Genomic DNA, 10,505 nt, shown 5'->3' with positions numbered 1-10,505 from the left:
AAAGAGGCGAACCCAGGTTACTCAAACAGGACCCTAGGAGGTACTTGGGGAATAGACTTGCAGGCAGCTTTATTTTTCTACAGCCGATTTACTTCCAAAATGCTGGGGCCCACAAGTACCCCAGGAGTAACTTGGCTCCCAAATGCTGGAGCAGGTCTTGGCCTTGGAGCACAGTTCTGGTGTTGTTTCCTGAATTCCCACATTGCTGTTTTCCACACATGGATCAGGCTTCAAACTTCCTGTGTCTGGACCGTGTGTGTGCGTGTGCACGCATGTGTGTGTGTTTATATGCTTGGGAAGGGTGGAAAGGGGGGAGGTGGGGGATCCAAAAGGAAGAGTATTTAACTCAATGCTTGTACTGCATATGTGTCCCTTTGTTCCTTTCCTGTTCAGATAAAGCTGATATTCTCTGATCAGCTGGCTTCTGCATGTGCAGGTCTAGCATCCTTGTGAATAAATAGGAAACTGACTTAGGAGGTGTCCTGGAGAAGTCTGCTTTTCAGTGTCTGCCTGATACATTTGCAGGGTGTTTTTTTTTGGGAGGGAGGGGAGAGTTATGTGGAGCCATAAATACTTAGGATTTATGTTCCCTTGTGTACGTGCTTGCCTCTGCTTTTGTTTCTAAATGCATTAAAATGATTTAGTTGTTCACCAGGCAATTAGAGGAAGATGTGCTCATTTCATACTCCCAGTTGACTTGGTGGGTGGGGGAGAATGTCATTCAATACAGACCACTATGATTTTGTGGTCTTTCCTTCTAGAAGAACCTAGCCAGGGATTAAGGAACAGACTATAAGCCGTGTTCTATTTCCTACTTTTCCTGTATATTGGGCAAAAATCTTGCACGCAAAGGGAAGACTTTTTTTTTTTAATTAAAACACTTATTAGTTATCTAAATTATTAACCAGGAGATTTTACATTAATACATTTGACTTGTGGTTTCTCCTGAAAAGTCAGAAGTCCTGGCCACATTGGGCCTGCATTTCTCATGGTGTTGACTGAGCTGCCCCCTTTATGAGAGTCCTGCCTTCTTCTTAGTAGCCTCCATCACTGTCTGGTCTCCTGACGCTGAGCCTGAGAGTTGTTACCTTTAAACATTTTTTTATTGTGGTAAAATACACATAACAAAATTCACTATTTTAACCATTTTAACCGTACAATTCAGTGGCATTAAGTACATTCAAAATGTTGTACAACCATCACCACTATCTATTTCCAGAACTTTTTTATCATCTGAAACAGAAAGTGTGCTCATTAAACAAATTCCCCACTCCTCCCTCCCCTTAGGCCCTGATAATCACTATGCTACTTTCTGTCTCTATGAATTTGCCTATTCTAGGTATTTCATATAAGTGGAATTATACAATATTTGTCCATTTGTGGACAAATGGCTTCTTTCAGTTAGCATAATGTTTTTAAGGGAGACATTGATTTTTTTGATTGACTTTTTTGTTGTTGTTTTTAGAGCACAGACATTGATTTTTATTGTATGTTAAAGGAAGAATTGCACTTTATTGAAAAAAAGCCAAACAGGACAGATAGTTTAGGATGGAGACTCTTGACTTCTAACCTTAAAATGATCATTATATCCATTATCAATATATGGAGGTTCTTTTTTGTTTTTTTTGTGAGGAAGATCAGCCCTGAACTAACATCCACGCTAATCCTCCTCTTTTTTTGCTGAGGAAGACCAGCCCTGAGCTAATGTCTATTGCCAATCCTCCTCCTTTTTTTCCCTTTTTCTCCCCAAGGCCCCAGTAGGTAGTTGTATGTCATAGTTGCACATCCTTCTAGTTGCTGTATGTGGGACGTGGCCTCAGCATGGCCGGAGAAGCGGTGCGCCGCTGCGCACCCAGGATCCGAACCCGGGCCGCCAGTAGAGGAGCGCGGGCACTCAACTGCTAAACCATGAGGCCGGCCCCCTGGGGAGGTTCTTAATGCACTTAGGCAACCCAGTGTCTTTACACAGGTGTTTTACAGCTAGTGGTTAATTCTCCTGGTATACCCCAGAGGCTTCTCCATATTTTACAGTCAGGATATGAAGACACAGGGATGCTGTGGGGATTAGTTAAATGTGTGTGGCATACTTTGCTGTATAAACTCACTCTCTGGAACTAGTTTTCACTCCCTGCTCTCAACTTCCACGGCTTTTACTGTCAATCCCATTCATTTAGCACTTAGCATGCGCTTGTTAGTTGTCTTTTTCTGTATATGCCCTTGAAGGCAGGAGTCAAGTCTCATCCCTCTTTGTTTTTACAGTCCCGTCCATAATAGCAGCTCTATCAATGTTTGTTGATGTTGGCCTCCCCCTCCCCCTTCCTTTGAAGCAGAGTTGGCAAAGCATAGCTTTAAATTCAAACTCAGTTTAAACAAACTGCAGGGTTTTCAGGGTAAAAACAAAAGGAAGTCTTGCGTGGCAGGAGAGAAGGAACACCTAAGACGCTTAGAAGACCTGGGCAAAGCTGAGGTACCAAAAAACCTGTTGTTTGCCACAGGCTAAGTGACCCACATGCAGCCTGGTCCACCATTAAATTCAGAGCTGTGGTCGCTCTACTCTATCAAAATTCAAATTTGGAGAACAGTAGTGACCAAGGCAGGATTTGAGGAGGGGGTATTAAAGGAATTAGTGTTTTAGGGGTTTCCACTGTATGAAGGCCCTAGTAGCTGTGGGGAAGGCAGGTTGGAAAAGTCTTTTGAAGGCAACTGCAAGGCTGGGGGCAAGCATTCTACAAACACAGCCGCTGGGCCTTTGCTACTAGGATTTGTTTCCCAGCATCTTCTGTAATGGCAAAAGATGGGAAATGGCCTAAATCACCTTTCACTAAGAGAATGAGTAAAAGAATTTTGGCACATCTAAGCAATGGAACACTGAGCTATCATGAAATAGAATGAGGTAAAGGAAGTTATCCTGAGATGGAAGGATATTTAAGAGACATGGTTGAGTAAAGAAAAGCAAGGTGTGCTGTGATTGATGATCCCACTTGTAAGGGGCAAAAATGGAATATATACATGTATGCAAATAATATATTTTGAAGATTGCGTACAGGCATAGAGAGAAAGGGAGAAAGGGACTACGAGAACGGAGTGATGGAGAGGAACTCTTCACTGTGCTCCTTTCAGTACTGTTTTAATTTTATCCTGTGCACATTTTACTTTCTCCATTTTAACAGCATTGTTAATTTTAACAAGTATCATGTTGCCATTGTGATCAGTAGTAGTCTGCAGCCTATACCCATCCTATCTAGCTCTGCTGTCCACCCCTCCAAATAACAAGGCTGGAATAATCTTCCCTTGCTTCACAAACCAAGTGTCTCCGTGTCTTTAACACTCAAAAATCTCACCTTCCCCATGAAAAATCACCCAAATAACTTCACCTCACACATAAGCTGAATCATTCCGAGAATCCATTTTGCCCACGCTCCTGCTTCTGAATCTTTCAGCCGCCCCAGCAGAGCACTCTGCACATTGGGGCTACCCCCCAACACGCCAGTGGCCCACTACTTTTCCTGCACCTGGTTATATTCCGAGACCCTGTTCATGCTGAGATAGTGTTTCTTTTGAGCACACTTCCTCTTGCATGCCTTGATCCATGGACCCTCAGAAGGCTCCTGTTAAGCAGGCTTGAATTGAATGTCACTTTTTCATTGGCCTGAGTTCATTATAATAGCTCTGCCTTGTCAAGGCCTTTACATTTACACTTGCTTCCTCCTTGTAACGTTTTCTAGGAAATATGGATCTGTAGAGAATGGTGGTTTCCATGGTAAATGTTCCCTCATATTTGTTTTCTCAAGTTCACTTCGGAGACACAGCACGATTTCCTCTTTCAGTACCAGCACCACAATAGATTTAGGTTGTGGCGCCACTGCAGAACTGTTTAAAAAAGAAATCTCACCCACCCTGGTTAGAAAAGGGGTAATTTATTCTTCTAACTGCAGGCAGCCAACTTCATATCCACCCCCAAAACTGTAGGAAAAGAGTTGACTTATTAAAGCCACAAAACCTATACACCTTGGATGTAAATGCTTAAAACAGATAAGGAGAATATTTGATTCTCAAACACATGAGACTCTCCACCATGTGACATACACAAGTAGGAACACATACATGTGTGGAGTGCTTTGTGGTTCACAGAGTGTTCACACACAATTCATTTTATTTTCATATACCAGTGTCATTAAGTTAATAGGGCATGCTTATAGCCTTTATTTACAGATAGGAAAACTAAGGCTCAGAGAAGTTAAGCGACTCAACAGAAGTCTCACAACTAGCTGATAAGTGCTCCAGTCTGAAATGAGTTCTTCCTTTAGCTCCAAATTTCATGTTACTCTGCTACCCCTACACTGTTTCTCTGTGCTTTCGTTTCCCAGATGTAAAATGGTAGATTTTCAGTGTCCCAGGATGCTGTTCTCAACCCTCTGTGTTCTTAAGCAGTATCAATTTTTCGCAGCCAGGAAATGTGAACACCACATTGATACTTTACGTACTTCTTCCCCCTCCTGGCCTAATGAATTAAGGGGGGGAAGAAAAGTTACCTATTCTCAGAGGGCCGGATAGTGCCATAAGGGTGTACGGGAGCCAGCCGACACACTGTCGCACTCTTAGGAGACTAAAAAACCGAGCGTCTCATCTTTCTCTTCTCGGCAGTACCTTGGGGGAGAATGGAGAGCTAGACAATAGCCTCTTGTTTAGTTTTATTAATTTTGAGGGCGGGTGGAACAAAAGGAGCCGAACGACGACGCACGTGACCAATCGCAAGCGATTCCTAGACCAGGATTCGCCAACTGGTAGCTGCCAAAGAAAGATGGGTGGGATTTACTCTTCTAGGCCCGCTCCGCCCAGGCCGGCCCCCCCCAGCCCGCCCAAGAGGCGGAGGCTCCGCAGAGCCCCGCCCACGCCACCTCCGCCGCCAGCGCGGCCCGCCACAGGGAGGGGGGTGGGGACGCGGGGGGAGGGGGGAGGAAGAGGGAGGCTAGGGGGAACCGAGGAAGAAAGGAGGGTGTCTCGCAGAGCTATGACCTGGGTGGGGGCCTGCTGGTAATAGGAAGCAAGAGGGGAAGGAAAACCAAGGAGCGCTGCTCCTTCCTGCATTATTTTAAGCAGGCTTTGCTAGAAGCTGCTTTTCAGCATTTCTATTATTTGTTTTTCTTCCTCCCGCTGTGGGGCGGGGAGCTGCATTGGCTCTCCCTCCGCTCTGCTGTTGCCATAGATTATTATTTGTAGTCTTTGCAAAACCCTTCCCTTCCTCCTAGCCAGTCCCTGCGTAGACTCTCATTGCTACTTTAACCGAGTCGTGCCACGTTAGTAATAGGACCAGAGCGAGGTCCCCCCGTTTTCGTCCGAGCGACCGCACTCCGCCGCTCAATTGTTTGAAACTTCCACGCCCCCTGGCCCCGCCTCTCTTCCATCCCCCCTCTTACCCAGGGCCCAGGCAGGCTCCTTCCCTTCTTTCCCCGCCCTCAGCTCCGCCTCCCTCCCTAGTCCACCCCCTCTCCCCGCTCCTGGGCGGTCCTAGCCGCTCACCGCAAGAAGAAAAGCCACCCATTCGTCCCCCTCCCCTACCTCCCATCCTTTGCCCAGGAGCTGCCTTCATCGCAGTCACGCCCCTTCCTTCCGAGGAGCTTTCTGGCTGCCCAAGCTGGAGACCCCCTGATTTATTCCTCCATCTCTGCTCTCTTTCGCCTCATCTTCTCTTAGTTCTCACCTCCCCCTCCACCCCCACCTCCAGTCTGTCTCGCCTCCGACCATCCGCTGCTCCACCCTCCGGCCCGGTATCCTGCCTGTCCGCTGCCACCAAGAAGAGCCCGGACGGAGCAGTGAGGAGGGGAGCAGCCGGGAGTTGGGGCTTCTCCCCTGCCCATCCCTGGCCTCCGGCCCGGGCCCGAAGCCGCTTGAGCGAGCGGAGAGTCGTCACCTTGTCTTCGTTGCCTTCAGGGGTAGGAGACGCGTGGTTACTTTTCGCGGGGAACTGGGGCAGGAATCCATGGTGGCGTGAACTTGATCATGCCCTCGGCGTGAGTGAGTCGATCTAGATGCGTGTGGGGATGTCCCTGTGTTGTACTTTCTTTGCAGCTGGTCTTGAGTTTTCTGGGATGTGCAGCAAGTTAAATTGGTTAAAGAGTGTGTACTCCTTTTCTGTCCTACGGAGATGCTAGTGGGTACCACTACTTGATGGTACGTTTACATCTTCCCTCCTGGAGTCCTTGTAGATCTCTAGGTAATTAAGCACAAAAGGAATTAAAGACCCGAGGGAACTTGAGGTCTACATTTAGCTCAGCAGGAATGTCCTTGCTTATCTCCAATTGCTAGATGCGTTCCTCCTAAATGCTTAGGATTGGGGTGGGGGCTCACACTCCCCTCCCCCGGGGCCCGTGAATTCTTGAAGTCTTAAAGTCTGAGAGTAATCTACAGCGTTACACTCTTTTTGGTGGTGTGTTTGTGTGTGTGTGTGTGTGTGTGTGTGGTGATGTGGAGGCATTTGTCCCTTTTCTGGTTTATAGATGTTAATAACTAGTTTTGCGGGATCATGCACACGTCTGGAGGGTCCCAAGCCTGGGTCACTGTATGTAGGTGCTTCAGCAGCAAGATAACTTGTCAATATATGAAAATGAAGAGAAGGCAAAGTGAGAGAGGGAAAGTGACAGTCTTTGTAGACTGTGAGCAGTCCCTGGTAAATTGACATTAATAATAATATAATAATAATTTGCAGCAAGGGACTAAATACAATTAAATGAGAGAGGAAAGGGAAAGTTTGTGAGAAACAGCATTTCCAATCTTTAGCATGTATTTTAGAATTTTCTGACACCTTGAAGTGTTCAACTTAGTTCTCCCCCTCCCCCCATGAAGAGTAGAAGTTGGGAGGCAGTTGAAAACTTTTTTTTAATGTAACTCTCTTCTCTCATTCAGAGAGGAATTAGTCACCATAATCTTCAATAATGGAGGGCTAAGGGTATTTAAGTCTCCTTGAACTAGGCTTTGTGAAAAGTCCTTTCTTTGGCCAGCTTTTGTGAAGCCTTCTTGGTTAGACCTTTCAGCACCCTCATTTAGTAGCTAAGAATAGTTTGAAACACTATTTTGGACTCGGGATAAATCTTCACTCATCTCCCACCTATCTCCAATTGGGCAAGCATGGCAAACTTATAAGAACAGTGGTGTTCAAAGACCTGTTACCAAGATGTCCCCCATCCATTGCTTATTTGGAAACAAATTATTTACTTATATTTTTAAATAAGTTTGTTGATTGATTTTAATGGGGGAAAGGAAAGCAGAAAGGGAGAAAAGGAACGTTACAGGGTGACAATTTTAAAGGCTATCGTGTTTCAGATCAGCTGGGAGGGAAAAGTTGTCCTGACCAAACTACATTTTATAACTGGCCTGGGACATTTTAATAGCCAGGTGGTTGTAGAGTAGTTGCATCTATTTACAGATGATAACTCAGGTTCCAGCTATTCTGTATGGATTTATCTGGTGTCATTTACCAACACTTTCTGGCACTACATCATACTTAATTTTAAGATACTTCTTTCTTGGGAAAAGTCTATGGCTCCTTAAAATTGAAAGTGCTTTTTCTAACTTCATAGTCTCGATATGAAGTAAAGCTCTGACCATGCTCGTGTGTAGAGTAACTTGTACGTGAAAGTTGTGGATCTGTTTACTTATTTAAAATATTTTAGAAGGGAATTTTAAAATTCATATTCAATACTGTTTTGGATTTGGAAATTGAAATCTCATTGCTGGTTTATGAAGTAGGAGTTATTAGACTAGTGCATAACCAAGGCATTTTGTGGAGTTGCTTTTTCTGAAGTTTTATAAAGAACGGATCAGACTCTTTCTAGAATGCCTTAAGAACAGTCTATTCAGAAAGCAGAGGGATGGATGCTATGACCTTGAGGTCCCATTGAGTGCCAGAATTCTAAGTGGGTACATCTGCTTCTATGCCTCTCCTAAGAGCCCTCTCCCAGGGCCTGCGCCTTCTTTAAAAGGGTGTCTTTGTAATTAAGCAGCCCTTCTCCCCCATCCCCCTTTCTTCCTTTGATCCAGCTTTTTAAGGCCTTTTTTACATTTGGAGACAAGAGGAGTTTCTCACACTCTCCTACTCCCCTCTTAAGGTTTCTTTTCCTTTCCCCCTCAAAAAAGTCCCCTGAAGTTCTCAGGATGGTTAGAACTTGTTCTGTTTTGTTGGGGAGGGGGTGTTACCAACAAGGAGGAGTAGAGGATATAGTCCCTCTTGGGAAATGCTTGTGACCAGGTAGCCTCCTCCATGGAGACTGAGCATTTGGAATGCATGAGAACAGTCTATTCTTGGGGACTGTCTGGAAGAAATTGTCCTTTGCACCCATTAAGCCCAGCTTAAACACACTGAAAGGGGTGGAGAGAGGTGTGTGTGGTCGTGGCTGAGCCTTTTAGGATAGTAAATGGGTAAATGTTCCCAAATCTTCTATTACATCACCTCTTTCCCCCATGGATTCAGTGGGTTTGGAGATCTGCTTGACAAGTTAATTAGCTTGGGCCTAAACCAATTTGTTTAGAATTGTGCTCCATTGATTTCCTGTCCCCAGGAATTTTTGTTGGTGGTTTACTATGATGTCTTGTCTTTAGTCTTCCTTACTTCTTCATTTCTTGCTGCCTTTTGTGGACTTTGGCCCAAAATCTAGGGTCCCACCCCCAAGTCAAAGGTTAGAATTTGGTCCCAGGAACGGAGGGGGCATTAAACAGGCTGCCCATACTGCATTACTTTCCTCTATGGTGGGCTTCTGACCCCTTTTAATCCAGAGAAAGGAGCGAAGTCGCCCCTTCCACACATACACACAAAATTTGAACTAAAAAAAAAAGGAAAATAGGAGGTCATTTGCTTTATAAAAGAATCTACTACAGGTTTCTTTGAAAGAACTAGCTCTCCTAGTTAGTGCCTTTGAACGGTAACTTGATATATAAAAATTCACTCTAACTAGGCCTTCTTAGAAACATATTTATTTCATAAAAGAAGACATTAGAATTTTGAAGTAATGATTATTGCTTGAAATCAGTGAGGACATTATTTGGTCTTTGAAATCTTGTTATATGGGATGAAGTTAATTGTCTAAATCATTCTGGTTTGTAATAATGCTGGCCACGTTTAACCCCAGCCTACAACCACTTGTAGAAGGAAGCTAATATGACTTTCTGGAAATAAATCAGATTTCACAGATTTTTATCAGTCTAAGGATGGGACTCTGCCCCATATAGGTAAAAGATTTTAATTCTGGTTATTATATTTGAATAACTCAAGGATTCAGAAAATTGTTTCTGGCAAATGACAGGAACTGATGTCTTTTTTAATCAAAGAATCTATGATATGCTTTCCTAGTGAGCCTATTGGTGAGATGGTCCTGGGTTCTAGACCCACCTCTAACTCAGTTTACCACCCTTGGCAAGTTTCCTCCTCTGTAAATTCTGGGGGGTCAGACCGTAAATTTGAGAACCTGTTCTCAAAAGTTTTATGGTGCTCTTCCTAGGCCTCAATTTCTGGTGTGAATGTGAATGATTCCTACTAGAATAAGGTGCAACAATTGTCAGAAATACAATCATGTAGTCATCTGAATGGAAAAAAAAAAAAAGCCTGTAAGGAGATATCAATATAAATGCATTGTGTTTTGTATTTCAACAACATATCAAATTAAAAAGCTGACTCTCTCAAAACTTCATCAAGAATCCCATCATCCTAACAGATTATCTGCTTTCATTTTTCCCAGTTCCTTTCAAGTCCTTGTTTCTGTACTTCCATGAATTTACATAGTTAGGGTCATAGAAATGTACAATGTTGCTTTTAAATAAAAGCCCACCTAAGGCTTAACTTTGTAAACCTGTGTGGAGGAATGAAGTCAGAACCTGACTGAGTAGGCATGAAGAATCACATACATTTGTTCCTCGAATGCCAGGAGAGACTAACAGATTTAACAAGTAATCCCTAAACTCTTTCTGTGATTTAGAGGTGTTCATGTATCTATCAAGGCTGTTAATGCTACTCTCTTGACCTCGTATTATTCCTCTCCCATTCTTTTTAAGCAAAAAGAAAACTAGGGTTCACTGTTTACTTTGTGTAAATCATTAGCAATCATTCTTAAATCACTGTATTGTGATATCCTATCAAGAGAGTATAAATTTGGGTAGGCAATGAAATCTCCTGAACGAGAAAGGAAAAGCAGGAAAGCACAAATGTTTTGTTTTGTAGCTTTTAAAATAATGTGTTTAAATTAGACTAAAAAATAGTAAGGAAACTAAGGATTTTAGACAATTAAATAAAAGACATGTAGGTGTAGCAGAATGACCCACATGTAATGAGTTCTTCCTTTGAGGCCTTTACCATATAGTGAAAGTTCAGTTACACAGTCCTTTAATTTTCCTTTGATAGAGAAGGTATAATATACATATGATATCCAAATTAGGATGGACTCATTCCTGGAAACCAGTGGCTCATCGTAAATTAGATAAAATTTCTTTAACCAGAATAGAAAAGTTAAGTATGAGGT

At 43.4% G+C, this 10,505-nt stretch overlaps 1 protein-coding gene across 2 annotated transcripts in view; it reads left to right on the top strand.

Annotated features, from left to right (window-relative positions):
* The first annotated feature begins 5,543 nt into the window (after positions 1-5,543).
* AMOT (angiomotin) overlaps positions 5,544-10,505 on the top strand; it is a 58,787-nt gene continuing 53,825 nt past the window's right edge. For both annotated transcript variants that reach the window (XM_058536545.1, XM_058536543.1), the window contains exon 1: positions 5,544-5,933. The gene's annotated coding sequence lies outside the window, so the exon portion shown is untranslated. The remainder of the gene's footprint in view (positions 5,934-10,505) is intronic.

Source organism: Diceros bicornis, chromosome X (genome assembly GCF_020826845.1).
Source record: "Diceros bicornis minor isolate mBicDic1 chromosome X, mDicBic1.mat.cur, whole genome shotgun sequence".
In the NCBI taxonomy this organism is placed as follows: Eukaryota; Metazoa; Chordata; class Mammalia; order Perissodactyla; family Rhinocerotidae; genus Diceros; species Diceros bicornis.
This window is presented reverse-complemented; position numbering and strand designations above follow the sequence as displayed.